The sequence below is a fragment of the Capra hircus genome, chromosome 8, assembly GCF_001704415.2.
Source record: "Capra hircus breed San Clemente chromosome 8, ASM170441v1, whole genome shotgun sequence".
Classification (NCBI taxonomy): domain Eukaryota; kingdom Metazoa; phylum Chordata; class Mammalia; order Artiodactyla; family Bovidae; genus Capra; species Capra hircus.
The window spans coordinates 81,727,431-81,750,299 of record NC_030815.1 but is presented as its reverse complement, the minus strand read 5'-3'; the positions used below and the strand labels follow the sequence as shown (position 1 = coordinate 81,750,299).

The following is a 22,869-nucleotide window of genomic DNA, read 5'->3' as shown; positions in this document are numbered from 1 at the left end:
AAGTGAAAGTACAAGTCACTCAGTCGTGTCTGACTCAGAATTTATATGATACATGTTACCCATTTAAGTCTGCTGCTGCTGCTGCTGCTAAGTCACTTCAGTCATGTCCGGCTCTGTGCGACCCCATAGACAGAAGCCCACCAGGCTCCACCGTCCCTGGGATTCTCCAGGCAAGAACACTGGAGTGAGTTGTCATTTCCTTCTCCAATGCATGAAAGTGAAAAGTGAAAGTGAAGTCACTCAGTCGTGTCTGACTCTTAGAGACCCCATGGACTGCAGCCCACCAGGCTCCTCCGTCCATGAGATTTTCCAGGCAAGAGTACTGGAGTGGGTTGCCATTGCCTTCTCTGCATTTAAGTCTAAATTAGGCTTAATATGATGTTATTTCATATTCTGTTATGAGTCATGCAAGTCTTTATTAACTACTGAATTTAAAAGACATTAAACTACAATGGGTACTCCCAGGTGGTTCTAGTGGTGAAGAACCCACCTGCCAATATAGGAGAGGTAAGACATGCTAGTAAAGTGATGCTTAAAATTCTCCAAGCCAAGCTTCAGCAATATGTGAACCATGAACTTCCAGATGTTCAAGCTGGTTTTAGAAAAGGCAGAGGAACCAGGGATCAAATTGCCAACATCCGCTGGATCATTGAAAAAGCAAGAGTTCCAGAAAGACATCTATTTATGCTTTATTGACTATGCCAAAGCCTTTGACTGTGTAGATCACAATCAACTGTGGAAAATTGTGAAAGAGATGGGAATACCAGACCACCTGACCTGCCTCTTGAGAAACCTGTATGCAGGTCAGGAAGCAACAGTTAGAACTGGACATGAAACAACAGACTGGTTCTAAGTAGGAAAAGGAGTATATCAAGGCTGTATATTGTCACCCTGCTTATTTGACTTCTATGCAGAGTACATGATGAGAAATGCTGGGCTGGAAGAAACATAAGCTGGAATCGAGATTGCTGGGAGAAATATCAATAACCTCAGATATGCAGATGACACCACCCTTATGGCAGAAAGTGAAGAAGAACTAAAGAGCCTCTTGATGAAAGTGAAAGAGGAGAGTGAAAAAGTTTTCTAAAACTCAACATTCAGAAAACTAAGATCATGGCATCCAGTCCCAATCACTTTATGGGAAATAGACGGGGAAACAGTGGGAACAGTGTCAGACTTTATTTTTCTGGGCTCTAAAATCACTGCAGATGGTGATTCCAGCCATGAAATTAAAAGACACTTACTCCTTGGAAGGAAAGTTATGACCAACCTAGACAGTATATTAAAAAGCAGAGACATTACTTTGTCAACAGATGTCCACCTAGTCAAGGCTTCGGTTTTTCCAGTGGTCATGTATGGGTGTGAGAGTTGGAATATAAAGAAAGCTGAGTCCAGAAGAATTGATCTGTGGTATTGGAGAAGACTCTTGAGAGTCCCTTGGACTGAGAGGAGATCCAATCAGTCCATCCTAAAGGAGATCAGTCCTGGGTGTTCATTGGAAGGGCTAATGTTGAAGCTGAAACTCCAGTACTTTGGCCATCTGGTGCAAACAGCTGACTCATTGAAAAAGACCCTGATGTTGGGAAATATTGAGGGCAGGAGGAGAAGGGGACGACAGAGGATGAGATTGTTGAATGGCATCACGGACTAAATGAACATGGTTTTGGGTGGACTCCAGGAGTTGGTGATGGTCAGGGAGGCCTGGCCTGCTGAGGTTCATGGGGTCGCAAAGAGTCAGACACGACTGAGTGACTGAACGGAACTGAAGAGATGCTAGTTCTGTTCCTGGGTCTGGAAGATCCCCTGAAGAAGAGCATGGTAACGGACTCCAGTGTTCTTGTCTACAGAATCCTATGAACAGAGGAGCCTGCTGGGATATGGCCCATAGGGTCAAGAGTTGGACACAACTGAAGCAATTTAGCACAGTACAACACAAAACTATAATACGGCAGGACCTGAATTAACCGTCAGTTCAGTTCAGTCACTCAGTCGTGTCCGACTCTTTGTGACCCCATGAATTGCAGCACGCCAGGCCTCCCTGTCCATCACCAACTCCCAGAGTTCACTGAGACTCATGTCCACCGAGTCGGTGATGCCATCCAGCCATCTCATCCTCTGTCATCCCCTTCTCCTCCTGCCCCCAGTCCCTCCCAGCATCAGGGTCTTTTCCAATGAGTCAACTCTTCGCATGAGGTGGACAAAGTACTGGAGTTTCAGCTTTAGCATCATTCCTTCCAAAGAACACCCAAGGCTGATCTCCTTTAGAATGGACTGGTTGGATCTCCTTGCAGTCCAACGGACTCTCAAGAGTCTTCTCCAGCACCACAGTTCAAAAGCATCAATTCTTCGGCGGTCAGCTTTCTTCAGTAACAGAACATATTTTCTCTAAAGAAATACACAGTTTAGTTGCTTCCTTTGCTGGTAAACAAACTTAAACTTGCTCACATTTGTCACCACAAAAATGACTTTCTTCCTAAGGGCAAGGGGCCATGATGAATGTCACTCAAGTATGTAGCTCTCTACCTAAGCTCTGCTGTCGATCTGCCTACATTGAACTAGGCACACATCAAACAAACACAGACCTTTTTAGCTGGCAGAGAATATTTTCAAGAATATGTTTACCATCTCATTCCTTGATACAGCTACAGTTCTTGCTGTCCCAAATTGTAGATAGGGGTCCTTTTGTAGCTCCTTGATTGAGTCTTTTAGGCCTCCCTGGTAGCTCAGACCGTAAAGCGTCTGCCTACAATACGGAAGACCCAGGTTTGATCCCTGGGTCGGGAAGATCCCCTGGAGAAGGAAATGGCAACCCACTCCAGTATTCTTGCCTGGAAAATCCCATGGACTGAGGATCCTGGTAGGTTACAGTCCATGGGGTTGCAAAGAGTCGGGCACGACTGAGGGCCTTCACTTTTTTTTTTTTTTATTGTTAGCTGGACGTAATTTATTTTATTTTATTTTTTTTCTTTTCTTTTTTTTAATTAGTTTTTTAAATTTTAAAATCTTTAATTCTTACACGCGTTCCCAAACATGAACCCCCCTCCCACCTCCCTCCCCACAACATCTCTCTGGGTCATCCCCATGCACCAGCCCCAAGGCCTTCACTTTTAATTAAAAAAAAAAAAAAAAAAATTTTTTTTTTTGTTACCATTATCCAACACACTAACTTCCTTACTTACAAATTTAATAGATTTTCTAATCCCTGAATCCAATTTATTTGGTAAAGTGGGTATTCCTTCATTAAAGAAGGCCGAAGGTGCTTGGTTATTTTTATTACGTGCGTAACTTGCCTTGTTTTTTGAAAGCACCTGTAAAATTGTAGTTTTTACAATTGTAAGTCATAGATTAAAAAAAAAGTTAAATCTTTAAAAATGTTTCCTCAAAAAATTTTTTTTCAACAACTTAAACATCTATGAAAAGACTTCATGCATTACTAGGTTCAAGAATTAAAAATCCACCAAGACACGCTAACGACAAAAATGGAAGTTTGTTTTAAAAAAAAAGATGCCTTCCATTTAAGTGGTTTAAATGCAGCGTAGAACTGATTTGAACCCAATCAAACACTGTATGGAACTGATTTTACTGGGGTGAGGGATCCAAAGAAAGATTCCCTTTTTTATGTGACTATACCTAGAAAATAATATTCTAGGCTTTGTTTAGTGGTTTTACATTCCTGACAAAGACTCAATATTTCTTTTAAAAATTTTCTGCATTTTGAACAGAATCTTGAAATTAAGCAACAACCTATTTAAAAACCCAGGGTTTTTCCCCTTCAGGTCCTTCCTGCGGTCTACTTGAAGCCCGCGACACCAGCTTAGTGCTCAGGAACAACTAAGGCAGCCTCAGTAGGACCCCTCGCCTAGGCCCGCCCCAACGGACCGACTTCCGGCCGAGCCTGGGCTCGCGTCCCGCCCCACGAGCACAAGATTTGTCGGAATTTTCCCGCGACGCCGCTGGGGTGTAGGGTCGCTGGCCAAGCCCCAGAGTGCACTGCGAATACGTGCGCGCGCGGCTCAGCCGCCGAGCAGCCGCGGGAAAATTCCAAAAAAGTGAAAAGAAAACACAAAAGCCAATACGAAGCAAAGTCAAATTTTCAAGCCACAGAACCCGGGCGGTTGGCAGCCTTTTCGCCACTGCCGAAACTGCTGAAGTTGCTCTGGCGCGGACCACCGGTAAGACAGAGGCCGCAGAGCGCGAGTGAAGGCGTCTGCCTCCCTCGGGGGTCTGGCCGACACGTCAGCTTGGGGGTGTGGGTTGGGGTAGGGGGGAAAGACTCGCGAGAACGTCCGCTGCGCGCACCGCATCTAGGTGAGTGAGCAGGGTTCGGGCGGTGAGAGGGGCTGCGAAGAGGATAGGGGTTTGAGGTGGGGCCAACCCTGGGGGCGGGGCCGCAGGCGAGGGGCGTGGCTAGAGGGCGGGGCAGGCTCGGGGGGTGGAGCCGACCGAGGGGTCGAGCGGAAGGGAGGGCCCCCAGAGCTGTGGGAACTGGGGGTTGCCGTTTTGCTTCTTTCTGTTCATTAAGCGGAGGCAGCTAGGTCTTCCTAAAAGGACAGGAGCAAAGGTGACTTTCTTTGCCCTGGATCCTTGGGCGCTGTGAAAAGCTCGCCATTTAAGATTCATCACCCTTTAAAGCTGGCCGCCTGCTCGCCGCACCGCCCCCCGCCCCCAGAGTGCTGGATGGTGGGGGCCCAATTAGAGGAGCCCGGGGCGGTTTGTTACCCTTCCTGCTTTTCCAGCTTTGCATCTTAGGAGGAGAGGAGGGTTCTGATGGGCGATCATTTCCCAGAAACTCACTTTTTTGGAATGGCAGGCCAAATAGCGTCCAAAGCCTTTGGGAGGTGTTTTTGGTTTTGTTTTGGAGAGGTGGGGAGGTTTGTTTAGCTTGCTTTTTCGGTAATTTTTTACGTGGACGCGTTTACAACATGAACCCTCTATGGTCATATTGCATGGGCTGGAAAAGTCCGGAGAGGGAAAAAAGATTTGGAGTTTTAAAAACATAGGAAATTTGGGACCAGAATGTCAAGGAAAGGCTGAGGAATTTTCCAGCAAAGACCTGTATGTGCTGCTGTGTTTGTCGTAATCTGAAATTGTTGGAAAGCTCTTGGGCTCCTGGTTTCATTCTAACCCTTTTCCCATTTAATGCATCATAACTGAGATATGGTTGACTTATTTATTACATTAGTAGGGCACTTTTGGGCCACCAATATTCAGTTCTTTCCGGATGTCACTCACCTTTAGTGGTGTGCAGCTCAAAACATTTTTTCATTACTTCCCTCAGGAGGAGAGGAAAGATTGTTGCAAATGGTAGATAGAATTCATACCACCTGTTGGGATCACTTGTACAAAAACTTTGATAGAAAACAATCATTGTGAGTTTATCCATTAAACTTAAAATGCTATTTCAATCTAATATACTGCACTAGATTCGCAGGGAAGTAAGCCCTCATATACGTTATTCATATGTGTACAAGAAAGACTGCATCAGAAAAGAATTTGCTTTTCCTAGTTATATCAAGGCCTGTTTCCAGCAGAGTAAAAGTTAGATCCTGCTTCTTTAAAATTGAGTTAATTATACCTTGGTATATTATATATTTTAATTCACCCTTTTCATTATTTAGTCATGTGCTTCTTGATTGCTTGGAAAACACTAAGCATACATGATTTTGGAAGATCTGAGTTTTCTATTCTGTAATAAAAACATTAACTTGATTGATTAGCTGAATGTGAAAGATGTGGTGCTGCTTGTATGTGAAACTGTGTGTGTACATTTAATAATAAATGGTACTTTTAACTAGTTCCATATTTCACCAAGTGGTTCCAGTAACAATTATACAAATTTTGTATTTATGAAAACCAGTTAAAGGTAGGCCAGCCTGGCCAGTAAAAAGGTGGATTGATTGTCCAGGCCACAGAGACAGCCTAGGAAACCTCACATCTGTGGCAGTTTCAGGTTGGTAGTGGTGGAACCTCAAGTCAGCCTGGAAATCAGCATCAAATGTATTATTATTATTTAAAAATTGAAGTATAGTCAATTTACAATATTGTGTTAGTTTCAAGTTACAGTGTTTTTGCAGATTATATTCCATTATAGGTATTACAAGATAATGGGAATAATTTCATATATTATACAGTATAGTTGCTTATCTATTTTATATGTAGTGGTTTGTATCTGTTAATCCCATACTCTTAGTTTGCCCCTCCCCCCTTTCCTTCTCTGCTTTGGTAACCACAAATTTGTTTTCTATATCTGTCAGTCTTTTTCTGTATCTATGAGTCTTTTTCTGTATTGCCTATACCTTCATTTTTATTATTTTTTAAGATTCCACATATAAGTGATACAATACAGTATTTTTTTCTTCTGTCTCATTTATTTCACTAAGCATAATATCTTCCAGGTTCATCCATGTTGCTACAAACTTCATTATTTTTTATGGCTCACTTTGACTGTGTGTATCACAATAAACTGTGGAAAATTCTGAAAGAGATGGGAATAACAGACCACCTGACCTGCCTCTTGAGAAACCTGTATGCAGGTCAGGAAGCAACAGTTCGAACTGGACATGGAACAACAGACTGGTTTCAAATAGGAAAAGGAGTATGTCAAGGCTGTATATTGTCACCCTGCTTATTTAACTTCTATGCAGAGTACATCATGAGAAATGAACTAGAAGAAGCACAAGCTGGAATCAAGATTGCCGGGAGAAATATCAATAACCTCAGATATGCAGATGACACCACCCTTATGGCAGAAAGTGAAGAGGAACTAAAATGCCTCTTGATGAAAGTAAAAGAGGAGAGTGAAAAAATTGGCTTAAAGCTCAACATTAAGAAAACAAAGATCATGGCATCCGGGCCCATCACCTCATGGGAAATAGATGGGGAAACAGTGGAAACAGTGATAGACTTTATTTTTTGGGGCTTCAGAATCACTACAGATGGCGATTGCAGCCATGAAATTAAAAGACACTTACTCCTTGGAAGGAAAGTTATGACCAACCTAGACAGCATATTCAAAAGCAGAGACATTACGTTGCCAACAAAGGTCTGCCTAGTCAAGGCTATGGTTTTTCCAGTGGTCATGTATGGATGTGAGAGTTGGACTGTGAAGAAAGCTGAGCACCAAAGAATTGATGCTTTTGAACTGTGGTGTTGGAGAAGATTCTTGAGAGTCCCTTGGACTGCAAGGAGATCCAACCAGTCCATTCTAAAGGAGATCAGTCCTGGGTGTTCTTTGGAAGGAATGATGCTAAAGCTGAAAGTCCAATGCTTTGGCCACCTCATGTGAAGAGTTGACTCATTGGAAAAGACCCTGATGCTGGGAGGGATTGAGGGCAGGAGGAGAAGGGGACGACAGAGGATGAGATGGCTGGATGGCATCACCGACTCGATGGACATGAGGCTGAGTGAACTCTGGGAGTTGGTGATGGACAGGGAGGCCTGGCGTGCTGTGATTCATGGGGTCGCAAAGAATCAGACACAACTGAGCAACTGAACTGAACTGAATATTACATTGTTTCTATACAATCCACATCTTAATCCAGTCATCTCTTGATTGGGTACTTGGGTACTTGTGTTGTTTTTATATCTCAGGTATTATAAATAGTGCTGCTATAAACATTGGGGTGCAGATACCTTTTCAAATTAGTGTCTTTGTTTTTTCCAGAAACATACACAGAGTGAATCATATGGTAGTTCTATTCTTAGTTTTTTAAGGAGCCTCCACACTGTTTTTCATAGTGGTTGGCATCAGCTTATATTTCTACTAATAGTGAAGGAAGGTTCCCTTTTCTTCACATCCCTGACAACATTTGTTATTTGTAGACTTTTTGATAAAGGCCTTTCTGATAGGTATGAGGTGATATCTCTTGTGGTTTTGATATGCATTTTTTATAATTAGTGATGTTGAGCATCTTTTCATGTGCCTGTTAGTCATCTGTATGTCTTCTTTGGAAAGATGTTTATTCAGGTCTTCTGCCCTTATTTCGATTGGGTTGTTTAGTTTTTGATGTTAAGTGGTACGAGCTCTGTACATTTACCTCTTGTCATTTGCATAATTTGCAAATATTTTCTCGCATTCTGTAAGTTGTGGTTTTTTTTTCTTGATGGTTTCCTTTGTTGTGCAACAGTGTTAAAGTTTAATTGGGCGCCATTTTGGAGAAGAGAATGGCAAACCACTCCAGTATTCTTGCCTTGAGAACCCTATGAACAGTATGAAAAGGAATAAGATACGACACTGAAAGATGAATCCGCCCAGGTTGATTCAGTTCAGTTGGTCAGTTGTGTCCGACTCTTTGCAACTTCATGGATTGCTGCACACTAGGCTTCCCTATCCATGACCAACTCCTGGAGCTTGCTCAAACTCATGTCCATCAAGTCAGTGGTGCTGTCCAACCATCTCATCCTCTGTCATCCTCTTCTCCTCCTTCCTTCAATGTTTCCCAGCACCAGGATCTTTTCCAGTGAGCCAGTTCTTCACATCAGATGGCCAAAAGTATTGGATTTTCATCATCAGCGTCAGTTCTCCCAGTGAATATTCAGGACTGATTTCCTTCAGGATTGACTGGTTCGATCTCCTTGCAGTCCAAGGGACTCTCAAGAGTCTTCTCCAACACCACAGTTCAGAAGCATCAATTCTTCTGCGCTCAGCTTTCCTAATGGTCCAACTCACATCCATACATGACTACTGGAACAACTATAGCTTTGACTATATGGACCTTTGTCGGTAAAGTAATGTCTCTGCTTTTTAATGTGTCACCTAGGTTTGTCATAGCTTTTCTTCCAAGGAAAAGTGTCTTTTAATTTCATGGCTACAGACACCATCTGCAGTGATTTTGGAGCCCAAGAAAATAAAGGCTGTCACTGTTTCATTGTTTTCTCACATATTTGCCATGAAATGATGAGACTGGATGCCATGATCTTTGTTTTTTGAATATTGAGTTTTCAGCCAGCTTTTTCTCTCTTCTCCTTCGGTTTCATCAGGAGGCTCTTTAGTTCCTTTTCACTTTCTGCCATAAGGGTGGTGTCATCTACATATCTGAGGTTGTTGATATTTCTCCCAGCATCATGATTCCAGCTTGTACTTCATCCAGTCCAGCACTTTGCATGATGTGCTATGCATATAAGTTAAGTAAGCAAGGTGACGATATACAGCCTTGACATACTCCTTTCCCAATTTGGAACCAATCCATTGTTACATGTCCAGTTATAACTGTAGCTTCTTGACCTACATAGAGACTTCTCAAGAGGCAGGTAAGGTGGTCTGGTATTCCCATCTCTTGAAGAATTTTCCACAGTTTGTTGTGATCCACACAGTTAAAGGCTTTAGCATACTCAGTGAAGCAGAAGTAGATGCTTTTTTGGAATTCTCTTGCTTTTTCAATGAGCCAGTTTATGTTGGCTATTTGATCTCTGGTTTCTCTGCCTTTTCTAAAACCAGCTTGAACATCTGGAAGTTCTCAGTTCATGTACTGTTGAAGCCTGGCTTGGAGAATTTTGAGCATTCCTTTGCTAGTGTGTGAGATGAGTGCAATTGTGCAGTAGTTTAAACATTCTTTGGCATTGCCTTTCTTTGGGACTGGAATGAAAACTGGCCTTCTCTAGTCCTGTGGCCACTGCTGAGTTTTCCAAATTTGCTGGGCATATTGAGTGCAGCATTTTAATAGCATCATCTTTTAGGATTTGAAATAGCTCAACTGCAATTCCATCACCTCCACTAGCTTTGTTCATAGTGATGCTTTCTAAGGCTCACTTGACTTTGCACTCCAGGATGTCTGGCTCTAGGTGAGTGATCACACCATTGTGATTATCTGGGTCATGAAGATCTTTTCTGTATAGTTCTTCTGTGCATTCTTGCCACCTCTTCTTAATATCTTCTGCTTCTGTTGGTCCATACTGTTTCAGTCCTTTAATGACACTCCAGGTTTGTAGGTGTCCAGTGTGCTACTGGAGAGGAGTGGAGAGATAGCTCCAGAAAGAGAGCTGGGTCAGAGTGGAAATGACCCTCAGTTGTGGATGTAGCTGGTGGTAAAAGTAAAATCTGATGCTGTAGAGAACAATATTGCTTAGAAACCTGGAATGTTAGGTCCATGAATCAGGGTAAATTGGATGTGGTCAAGCAGGAGATGGCAAGAGTGAAAAACGACATTTTAGAAATCAGTGAACTAAAATGGATGGGAATGGGCAAATTTAATTCAGGTGGCCATTGTATCGACTACTGTGGAAAATAATCCCTTAGAAGAAATAGAGTAACCCTCATAGTCAGCAAAAGAGTCCAAAATGCAATACTTGGGTGCGGTCTTAAAAATGACAGCGCTATCTCAATTTGTTTCCAGAGCAAGCCATTCAACATCACAGTAATCCAAGTCTGTACCCCAGCTACTAATGCCGAAGAAGCTGAAGTTGAATGGCTCTATGAAGACTTCTAGAATTTACACCAGAAAAAAAAAAAAGATGTTCTTTTTATCATGGAAAGTTGGAATGCAAAAGTAGGAAGTCAAGAGATACCTGGAGTAACAGGCAGAATTGGCCTTGGAGTACAATATGAAGCAGGGAAAAGGCTAACAGAGTTTTGTCGAGAGAATACAGTAATGATAGCAAAAACCCTTTTCCAGCAACACAAGAGATGACTCTCACGTGGACATCACCAAATGGTCAATATTGAAATCAGATTGATTATATTATTTGCCTCCAAAGATAGAGAAGCTCTATACAGTCAGCAAAAAGACCTGGAGCTGACTGGCTCAGATCATGATCTCTTTATTGCAAAATTCAGGCTGAAATTGAAGAAAGTAGGGAAAACCACTGGGTCGTTCAGGCATGACCTAAATCAAATCCCTTATGATTATACAGTGGAAGTGATAAATAGATTCAAGAGATTAGTTCTGGTAGATGAGTGCCCAAAGAATTATGTTCATAACATTGTACAAGAGGCTGTGATGAAGACCATTGCAAAGAAAAGGAATGCAGGAAGGCAAAGTGGTTGTCTGAGGAGGCTTTGCAAATAGCTGAGAAAATAAGAGAAGCAAAAAAAAACAATGGAGAAAGGGAAAAATATACCAAACTGAATCTAGAGTTCCAGAGGAGAGGAGCGAGAAATAAGAAAGCCTTCTTAATTGAACAATGCAAAGAAGTAGAGGAAAACAATAGAATAGGAAAGACTAGAGATCTCTTCAAGAAAATTGGAGATATCAAGGGAACATTTCATGCAAAGATGGGCATGAGAAGAGACAGAAATGGCAAGGAGCTCACAGAAGCAAAAGAGATTAAGAAGAAGTCACAAGAATATACAGAAGAGATATACAAAAAAGGTCTTAATGACCTGGATAACCGTGATGGTGTGTGGTCACTAACCTAGAGCCATACATCCTGGAGTGTGATATCAGGTGGGCCTTAGGAAGCATTACTACCAATAAAGCTAATGGAGGCCCATTTGTTTGTTTTTGCTTTGATTTATTTTTCTGTAGAAGACTGATCTAAGAAAATACTGCTATATTTGTGTAAAACTGTTCTACCTCTGTTTGGGGAGTTTTATGGTTTCAGGTCATAAACATTTAGGTCTTTAAACCATTTTGAGTTTATTTTTGTATGTGATGTGAGGAAATATCCTAATCTCATTGTTTTACATATGGTTGTACAGGTTTCCTAACACCAGTTATTCAAGAGACTATCATTTCTCTATTGTATATTCTTGCCTCCTTTGTCATAGAGTAATTGACCATTGGTGCATGGATTTGTCTGGGGCTTGTATTCTGTTTCATTGATCTATGTGTCTGTTTTTCTGACAATACCATGCTGTTTTGATTACTGTGGCTTTGCATTATAGTCTGAAGTCAAGGAGGGTTGTACCTCCAGCTTTACTGTTTTTTCCTCAGGACGCTTTGGCAATTAAGGTTTTTTTTTTGTGGTTCCAAATAATTTTAGGATTATTTGTTTTCATCCTGTGAAAAACATTAGGAGTATTTTGATAGGGATTACATTAAATCTGTAGATTGCTTTGGATAGTATGGGCACTTTAATAATTTTAATTCATGTAGTCCAAGCACATGAGTTATCTTTCCATTTCTATTTTATTCCTCCTTTTCTTTTGAATCATTTAAGTTTCCTTCATCATTGTTTTATAATTTTCAGAGTATAAGTCTTTTACTTCCTTTGTAAGTTTATTCTTATGTTTATTTTTTGGGGTGCAATTTTAAATATATTTATTGTTTTACTTTTTCTGATGTTTCATTATTAGTGTAACAGATTTATTAATACAGCAGATTTCTGTATATTAATGTTGTATCCTGCAGTCTTGCTGATTTCATTTATTCTTATAGTTTTGGGTGGAAACTCTAAGGTTCTCTGTAGAGTCTCATGTCATCTGCAAACAGTGACAGTTTTACTTGTTTCCTTCCAATTTGGATACCTTTTATTTATTTTTCTTATCTTATTGCTGTGGCTAGGACTGCCAGTGGAAATGACGAGAGTGGGCATCTTTGTCTGGATTTTTAATTTAGCTGAAAGCGTTTCAACTGAAAAAGTTGAAACTTTTAATTTCATTTGATGGTTGGGTATTAATTGTGTTGGCTGTGGATTTGTCATAAATGTCTCTTGTTATGTTGAGATATAGTCCCACCATATCCAATTTTTTATCATGAATGAATGTTGAAATTTGTCAAATGGTTTTTCTGCATCTATTGAGGTGATTGGACTTCCCCAGTGGCACTCTGGTACTGTAAATAAGCATCAACAGTGGCTACTGCTGCCTTACCAGGCCCACACCCTAGACCATCTTGTCACCTCTGTGTCCCTAGATTGAGTCTTTCCCCAGGTCCTGGCTACTCTAGAGCCAGGGCCAAGCTGTGACATGTACAGAGAAGGGGCAGGGATTTTTCTCAGAGTGGACTGGGGAATGTGGCAAGGGAGCAGCCTCTAAGACAGACCTCCTTCCTCCCTGTCTAGTGGTGAGGCAATACCTATGCACCTCTTACTAGAGGAGTCTTGACTTCTTCAGTCTTTCTGTCTGTCCCAGTAGCAGCCAAGGGGGCTTGTCTCATCCATATAGGTCCCCAGGACTGGGGCACCCGTTCTGTGGCTTGACCCACTCACTTTCACAGGATAAGTGTCTGCTTATGTGATCTCCCTTTTCCTTTTAGTCCCCTCCCAGGGGCATAGATCTAACCCATTACTCTTCTTTCTGCCCTGCCTGATTATGTGTGTATCTTTATTATAGCTTTGGTTTTATAGGAGTTCTTCTGCCAGTTTCCAGTTAGTTTTCCTTGAGAATTGTTCCACATATAGATGTATTTTTGCTGTATTTATGGGAGAAGGTGACCTGCGTGTCCTCTTATTCTGCCATCTTGATCCCCCACCAAATGGATTTATTCAATTTTATTTTAGGCTGGGGTATGTACATTTTCTGTTTTTGTTCATAGATCTTGAAAGGCTGACCTTTTAGTATGAAAGAACATCTATAAAAGAAGTGCATTGACTTTGCGAGTGTTTTAATAAAAATGCAGTGGAAGTAGAGAAGGAAAAACTTTAAAAGTTCATCAGATAATAGATAAAATAGATAAAAAGGCAAATCTTCAGCATTTTAAATTTTCTACTAAATATTACACTTTTTTTTGGACTTTCCTTTTTAAGAACATGAAAGATACAAGTCTCTATTTTTATATATCTTTATTTTACTTTGTAGCTGTAATGGGAAAAACGCTTACCTTAAAAAGACAGCCCAAACCTGTGTAATAATGGTAACAAGCCTATCACTACCCCTTAAACACATTAAAAAAAAAAAAGAGACATTTTCGGACTAATTTTTGAAGAGACTTTGCAGAGTTACCTGGTCCATTCATTCTCTTAGGCTCTTCAATAAACTCTGTTGAGTGTGTAGAAAACATTTCCCTGTTAAGATAGGAACATCTACAACCTTCCTGTTCAGTTCAGTTCAGTCGCTCAGTCATGTCCGACTCTTTGCGACCCCATGAATCGCAGCACGCCAGGCCTCCCTGTCCTTCACCAACTCTCGGAGTCCACTCAGACTCATGTCCATCGAGTCAGTGATGCCACCCAGCCATCTCATCCTCTGTCGTCCCCTTTTCCTCCTGCCCCCAATCCCTCCCAGCATCAGTCTTTTCCAGTGAGTCAGCTCTTCGCATGAGGTGGCCAAAGTACTGGAGTTTCAGCATTAGCATCATTCCTTGCAAAGAAATCCCAGGGTTGATCTCCTTCAGAATGGACTGGTTGGATCTCTTTGCAGTCCAAGGGACTCTCAAGAGTCTTCTCCAACACCACAGTTCAAAAGCATCAATTCTTCGGCGCTCAGCCTTCTTCACAGTCCAACTCTCACATCCATACATGACCACTGGAAAAACCATAGCCTTGACTAGACGGACCTTAGTTGGCAAAGTAATGTCTCTGCTTTTGAGTATGCTATGTAGGTTGGTCATGACTTTTCTTCCAAGGAGTAAGCGTCTTTTAATTTCATGGCTGCAGTCACCACCTGCAGTGATTTTGGAGCCCCCCCAATAAAGTCTGACACTGTTTCCACTGTTTCCCCATCTATTTCCCATGAAGTGATGGGACCAGATGCCATGATCTTCATTTTCTGAATGTTGAGCTTTAAGCCAACTTTTTCACTCTCCTCTTTCACTTTCGTCAAGAGGCTTTTTAGTTCCTCTTCACTTTCTGCCGTAAGGGTGATGTCATCTGCGTATCTGAGGATATTGATATATCTCCCGGCAATCTTGATTCCAGCTTGTGTTTCTTCCAGCCCAGCATTTCTCATCATGTACTCTGCATAGAAGTTAAATAAGCAGGGTGACAATATACAGCCTTGACGTACTCCTTTTCCTATTTGAAACCAGTCTATTGTTCCATGTCCAGTTCTAACTGTTGCTTCCTGACCTGCATATAGGTTTCTCAAGAGGCAGGTCAGGTGGTCTGGTATGCCTGTCTCTTAAAGAATTTTCCACAGTTGATTGTGATCCACACAGTCAAAGGCTTTGCCTAGTCAATAAAGCAGAAATAGATGTTTTTCTGGAACTGTCTTGCTTTTTCCATGATCCAGCGGATATTGGCAATTTTATCTCTGGTTCTTCTGCCTTTTCTAAAACCAGCTTGAACATCAGGAAGTTCACGGTTCACGTATTGCTGAAGCCTGGCTTGGAGAATTTTGAGCATTACTTTACTAGCATGTGAGATGAGTGCAGTTGTGAGGTAGTTTGAGCATTCTTTGGCATTGCCTTTCTTTGGGATTGGAATGAAAACTGACCATATCTCTAATAACAGGAAAGCAGAGTTCATATAAAAATCACCTATGGGAAACTGTATCCTGTTTTCTAAATAATTAAGTGATTTTTAGTAAATTTAGAAGATTTTTGAGATTGTGCAGTGATCACAGCAATTCAGTTTTAGAAATTTTACATCACCTTAATAAGTTTGCCTCTGCAGGTTTTGTACTCAGACCTGGTGCTGGCTTTAGCCTCATTGATTTGCTTTCTATCACTATCAATTAGCCTTTTACGGAGATGGATTTATGAAATAAGTGCCGTCTTATGCCTGGCTTCATTTAGCGTAATGGTTTTGAGATTCATCCATGTTGTAGCATGTATCCATAGTTTGTTCCATTCATCAGTTTATCCATTCATCAGTTGATGGACATCAGTTGTTTTCACTTTTTGGCTATTATGAATAATGCTGCTGTTTTCATTCATGTACAAGTCTTTGTGTGGACATACGTTCTCATTTTTCTTGGATAAATACCCATGAGGAAATTACTGGGTTGTGTAGTAGTTTCAAGTTTTAATTTTTTAAGAAACAGCTAAACTGTTTTCTAATATGGCCATACCATATCATGTTCCCACAAGCATTGTGTGAAAGTTTCAATTTTTCCATATCTTGACTTGTTATTGCATCTTTTTTCATAGCCATCTTAGTATGAAGTAGTATCTCATATTAGTTTTAATTTGCATTTCTCTATTGGCTAATGATGTTGAACATATTTTCATGTAGTTATATACTGTTCCTATGTTGTTTTTGAAATGTCTACTGAAATCTTTTGTCCATTTTTTGGATTGGTTTGCCTTCTTATTGGGCTATACACATTCTTTGTGTATTCTGGGTACAAGCCCAATATATGTTTTATAAATTATTTCGGTAAATAATTTATTACCCAGCCTGTTGCTTGTCTTTTCATTTTCTCCATGGTGTCTTTCAAAATACAAGTTTTTATTTTGAAGAAGTCCAGCTTATTGTTTTTTTTTTTTAATAATGCTTTAGGTTTATGTTCAGTTTCTGTTAACTTTTGTGTATCGTATGCAGTATGGGTCCAAATTAATCTTTTTTGTGTGTATGGATATCCAGTTGTTTTAGCATTATTTGTTGAGGAAAAATAAAAAGTTCCTTTTCCCATTTAATTGCCTTTGCACCTTTGTCAAAAATCAAGTGACCATAAATTATTTCTAGACTCTCATTTCTGTTTGAGTCATTGTTTTGCCTCTTTTCATACCAGCACCACACTGTCTTGATTATATGGTATCTTTGTAGTTAATTTTGAAATTGGGTAGTATAAGTCTTCTGATATTTTTTTCTTTTTCAAAATTGTTTTGGCTATGCTGGTTTCCTTAGATTTCCATATAAATTTTTGTATCAGTTTGTCATTTTTTCCAAAAAAGTCTATTGTGATGGATTTTGATAGAAATTGCATATAATCTATAGATTTGTTTGGGGGAGAATTGCTGTTGCCATCTTAACATGAACATGGACTGTCTTTCTGTTTTGTATGACATTTCATTTCTTTTAGCTAAGAGTCGGACACGACTGAGCAGCTTCACTTTCACTTTTCACTTTCATGCATTGGAGAAGGAAATGGCAACCCACTCCAGTGTTCTTGCCTGGAGAATCCCAGGGACGGGGAAGCCTCATGGGCTGCCGTCTATGGGGTCATACAGAGTCGGACACGACTGAAGCGACTTAGCAGCAGCAGCAGCAGCAGCAGCAGCAGCAGCAGCAGCAGCAGCAGCAGCAATGTTTTGTAATTTTAAGTGCGCAAGTCTTGCCCTTCTTTTGTTAACTTTATTTTGAAGTGTTTAACTTTTTTGTGCTATAGTGAGTAGAATTTTTCAGATTTTGTTTTTGGATTGTTCATTGCCAATGTGCAAAAATATAATAGATTTTTGTTTATTTATCTTGTGTCCTGCAACCTTACTTTACTGTTATATTAAGCAGGGTTTTTTTGTGTGAATTCCTTAGAATTTTCTACATACAATATCATATCATTTGAGAATATAGACAGTTTTACTTACTGTATCTCAGTTCAGTTCAGTCTCTCCGTCATGTCTGACTCTTTGCAACCCCATGGACTGCAGCATACCAGGCTTCTTGTCCATCACCAGCTCCCAGAGCTTGTCAAACTCATGTCCATGGAGTCAGTGATGCCATCCAGCCAACTCATCCTCTGTCGTCCCCTTCTCCTCCTGCCATCAATCTTTCCCGGCATCAGGGTCTTTTCCAATGAATCAATTTTTCACATGAGGTGGCCAAAGTATTGGAGGTTCAGCATCAGTCCTTTCAATGAATATTCAAGACTGATTTCCTTTAGGATTGACTAGATATATCTTTGTATCTAGATGCCTTTAACTATTTCTTTTTTTGCCTAGAACCTCCAATACGTTGTGAACAGAAGTAAGGAGTGTGGATCTTATTGACTTGTTCCTGATCTTAGGGGGAAAGCATTTAATCTTGTGTTCCCCATGCACAGTGAGGCCAAACAAAATTGAAAGGTCGGTGTTTGAAGCAGAGAAAGGTTTATTGCAGGGCCATGCAAGGAGACAGGTGGCTTATTTCTCCCCACAACTCCCCAAGTCCCAAACTCCCTGAAGGGTTACAGCAAAGCATTTTTAAGGGCAAATTGAGGAACGGGTGCCCTTGTGAAATGTTGTTGCTGAACCATGAAAGATGCTGGGATTCTTGGCCTCCGGAGAAGAATTCAGTCTGGGGCCAGAGACAAGGCTTGATCACTCAGAGCTTTTGTGTAGTAAAGTTTTATTAAAGTATAAAAGAGATAGAGAAAGCTTCTGACATAGACATCAGAAGGGGGCAGAAAGAGTGCCCCATTGCTAGTATTAGCAATGGAATTATATACTTTTAATTAGTTACTACAGTGAATCAAAAGAATGTCTGGTGGTTGTAAAGACCTTACTAGACCTACTCCCATAATTTACATTTCAAGATTACAGGATTAGCCAGAAGGTTTTTTTCAGAGACTGTCCTCAAGCAGGATCAGTCAGTTCAGTCGCTCAGTCGTGTCCAACTCTTTGTGACCCCGTGAATCACAGCATGCCAGGCCTTCCTGTCCATCACTAACTCCCGGAGTTCACTCAGACTCACGTCCATCGAGTCAGTGATGCCATCCAGCCATCTCATCCTCTGTCGTCCCCTTCTCCTCCTGCCCCCAATCCCTCCCAGCATCAGAGTCTTTTCCAATGAGTCGACTCTTTGCATGAGGTGGCCAGAGTACTGGGGTTTCAGCTTTAGCATCATTCCTTCCAAAGAAATCCCAGGGCTGATCTCCTTCAGAATGGACTGGTTGGATCTCCTTGCAGTCCAAGGGACCCTCAAGAGTCTTCTCCAACACCACAGTTCAAAAGCATCAATTCTTTGGTGCTCAGCTTCCTTCATAGTCCAACTCTCACATCCATACGTGACCACTGGAAAAACCATAGCCTTGACTAGATGGACCTTTATTGGCAAAGTAATGTCTCTGCTTTTCAATATGCTGTCTAGGTTGGTCATAACTTTCCTTCCAAGGAGTAAGGGTCTTTTAATTTCATGGCTGCAATCACCATCTGCAGTGATTTTGGAGCCCCCCAAAATAAAGTCTGACACTGTTTCCACTGTTTCCCCTCTATTTGCCATGAAGTAATGGGACCAGATGTCATGATCTTTGTAATACATTATTGTCATATAATCCTAAGGAATGTAGAGGGAAGAAAAGTTTGTCCTTTCCTCCTCCTTGAGAATTCCAGACCCCTCTCTCCTTGGGGACCCCTGGACTTCTTATCAACTTGCCTAGGAATTGACTCACTTGGTTGGTTGGTTGTTGCAGACTGCTGGTGCAGGAATTCTTTGTTCTTGCAGCTGTCCACATAGGTCAGGTCATGATGTTGTTGTAAACCTCCAACAAATGTTATTCCCTCCTCTGCAACTTTTTATCTGTATATGAGTGGACTTTTAAAGATCTGCCTTGAAAATAGGCTATCCTGTATATTTCAGACTATACGCAATCATTGTTAACTAAAGCAAAAAAAAAATAGGTCTAATGTGGACTCTAATGTGGAGTCAGATTTTTTCTTCACTATTACTCTTTTACCAATAGGAATGATGGTAGCACTGTGATCTTTTTAGAAATGCCCTTTCAGAAAGTTGGGGAACTTCCCTTCTGTTCCTAGATTGTTGAGAATTCCTACCATGAACAAATGTTGGATTTTGTTAGATGCTTTTCTGCATCTATTGAGATAACCATGTGGTTAGTTACTTTATTCTATTAATATAACTCATTACATTAGTTGATTTTTTAATGTTATACTGGCTTTGCATTCCTAGGATAAATCCCACTTGGTCGTGGTATATAATCCTTTTTATGTGTTACTGGATTTGGTTTAGTAATGTTTTGTTTAGGATTTTGTGTCTGTGTTTTTGAGGAATATTGGCAGGTAATTTTCTTGTGCTGTCTTTGACTGATCTTATGGTAATTCTGGCATTTTAATATGAGTTGGGAAGTGTTCTCTCCTCTTACATTTTCTGAAAGAGTTTGTAAAGGATTAGTGTTATTTCTTCTTTAAATATTTGGTGGAATTCATCCATGAAGTTATCTGTTCATGAATTTTTCTTTATCGGAAAAATTTAAATGACAAGTTCAATGTCTTTATACGTTACAGGTCAATTTTGATTTTCTCTTTCTTCTTGAGTAAGTTTCGGCAAGTTGCTTCTCTCTAGGATTTTTCCCCTTATTATCTAAGTTGTGTCATTTGTTGGCATAAAAGTGATCCTATAGAGTCAATAATGATGCCTCCTGTTTCATTTCTGATTGGGGTAGTTACTATCTTTTTCTCTTCTTGCTCAGTGTAGCTAAAAGTTGATTGGTTTTGATATTTTCAAGAACCAACTTTTTGTTTCATTGATTTTTACCTGTTGTTTTCCTGTTTCCATTGATTTCCACTGTAATCTTTATTATAGCTTTCCTTCTGCTTGCTTTAGGTTTAGTTTGTTGTTCTTTTTCTAGTTTCCTAAGGTAGGAGCTTAAGTTATTGACTTGAGACCTTTTTTCTTTTCTAATACAACCATTCAGTTACAAATTTCTCTTTAAGCACTGCTTAGGCTGCATCCCCCAAATTTTGATATGTTTATGTTTTTGTCATCAGTTCAAGATATTTTGAGTTTACTATGTGATCTCTTTTTTGAGCCATTGGTTATTTAGAAGTGTGGGTTTAATTTCCAGATATTTTAGGATTTCATGTGTGTTTATTATTGATTTCCAAATTTAAGTCCATTGTGGTCAGAACATGTGCTTTTAAAATTTATTAAGGCCTCTTGTTTGATTGTATAACAACTAACAACTGTATTTCTGCCCAAGATAAAGCTATTCTTACAAGTGAAGAAATTTTTTTCTTTCTCCAAATGAGCAAATGCACAATTCTAAGAGTCATTGTATTAATTGCTTACTATGTCACATTTCAAAGTCAGCCATGGCTTAGTCGCTCAGCTGTGTCTGAGTCTCTGTGACCCCAGGCCTGTAGCCTGTCCATGGGGATTCTCCAGGCAAGAATAATGGAGTGGGTTGCCATGTCCTCCTCCAGGCAATATTCCCAACCCAGGGATTGAACCCAGGTCTTCCGCATTGCAGGCAGATTCTTTACCATCTGAGCCACCAGGGAAGCCCAAGAATACTGGAGTAGGTAGCCTATCCCTTCTGCAGGGGACAGGCTTCCTGACCCAGAAATTCAACCGGGTCTCCTGCATTGCAGGCGGATTCTTTACAAGCTGAGCTAACTATGACTCAACAATTCCTCTGCTGTATGTATATACACCAGGATGTGTAAACCTGTGCTCCAGGAGCGTCATTCGAAGCAGCAAAATCACCGGTTGGTTGAGGCCACTGTGGCGCTCCTCCTTCGCCACTGTGCACGGGCAGTCTGGGTACACTCATGGCGGCAGGTGTAGCACGCTGTTGCCCTTGGGCACCATGGACAGGGCCAGTTTGCTTACAGTCTTCACTCCACTCTCTGAGAACGCAGAGTCCTTCCGTCCTCTTCTGCACAGGAGACAGTAACCCCCAGCGGGGTAGGGTGGTGGTCTATGATTCATGCCAAAATTAAAAGGAGTCTCTAAACACTTTCTAAAATCACCCATAGTTCCACTGAATGTTCTATTGTGTAAAGACAAAATTGTAAAGCCATCTTGTAACGATTTGTCAATAAAATAAAAATGGTAAGGAAAGAGAAGGAAATTTGTTAACATGTGTGTGTATGTATATATATATATATAATGTATATTAATAGATATATACACACATACACATACAATGACAAATAGAAAATATGTAAAACTGTTACAATCCTTGTTCCTCTAGTTGTCCACAAGGCCATAACTGATATCCATGACTTCTTTGTACAACTTATTCTGTATTTTCTTGGCCCTCAGCCAGAGCCTTAGAAGGTTAGAGTTTTTTCTTGGTAAATGAGCAAACCTTTATCCTTGAAGGATCTGAGCTTCGGAGCCTTCTCTTGCTCTGATTCTACTCAAAGCAGGCAGCTTTACCCATAACTCTATAGATGAGTCAAAATAGTGCATGCAAATGTGATATGTGTTGTCTTCAAAATTCAAAGAAATTACTGCACAACTGTGCCTCTTTTCATGATAGGTGGTACATTTTAGAGCAGCTTATATTTCACCTTGCAGAGTATATATCTTGCATGCTCCAGATCAAGAATGGGCAAACTATAGCCTGTGGGTCTGATTTGGCCTATTACCTGTTTTTGTGTGACTTGTAAGCTAAGAATTTTAAAAAATATTTTTAAGTGTTTGGAAAAAAAAAAAAAAAGAATATATGACAGAATCCTTAAAGCCCAAAATATTTACTATGTGGACCTTTATAGAGGAAGTTTGCTAACTTCTGCTTCAAACTATTAAACCCCATTTACTTCACTGAGGTGGGTGACCCTTGAGTTTCTCTGAGGTTTATTGGCATGTGTGTTAAGAAGGCATCTAAAGTACTTTGTCATTTCCTGTTCATCAGATCTAGTCAGCATGGTTGTGTTCAAGTAGTAGATCAGTGTGATATCTTATGTACTGTCAGGAGAAGTGCCTCTCGCTCCTGCAGACCACATGACTTCCTCAGTGTCCAGCTTCTGTAGCTTGAGTGCTTCCTCAGAGCTCAGCTCCCCCACTGCCTGACTCCTGGGACCTGCAGTTCCTCTCGCAGGCTCCTGGGCAATGCTGCTCCTCTGGTGCCCAGTCTTGTGGTGCACTGGGGCCAGTAGCACTTAGTTGCCTGCAGCTTGCCCCATCATTCCCCTTGGGTGATTTTTTTTTAATAGAGTGCCTCTGGTGAGACACTTCCTTGCAACCAGGTTTTCCTGGCACCATGTAGGGTAGGTATCTGGCAAGTTACAAAAGTTGGATTTCCATCAAGTTCTACTGGCACAGCACCCATAGAGACTTCACTGTCATTTGGTGAGCCATGGTTGTTTCCTCTCCAATAAGATTTAGATCTTATTGGGTGCCTGGTAGGTAGAGTCAAAGGGGGTGTTGTTCTTGGGCACTAAATTCTAGCACTAGAAAGTAGTGGGTGCTGTTTATATCTGCTATTCCTATATTCTTTAGATTTCTTTT

At 40.7% G+C, this 22,869-nt stretch overlaps 1 protein-coding gene across 2 annotated transcripts in view; it reads left to right on the top strand.

Moving 5' to 3' along the window:
• The window catches only part of FANCC (Fanconi anemia complementation group C), a 325,125-nt gene continuing 306,228 nt past the window's right edge, over window positions 3,973–22,869 (top strand). For both annotated transcript variants that reach the window (XM_005684141.3, XM_005684140.3), the window contains exon 1: window positions 3,973–4,172. The gene's annotated coding sequence lies outside the window, so the exon portion shown is untranslated. The remainder of the gene's footprint in view (window positions 4,173–22,869) is intronic.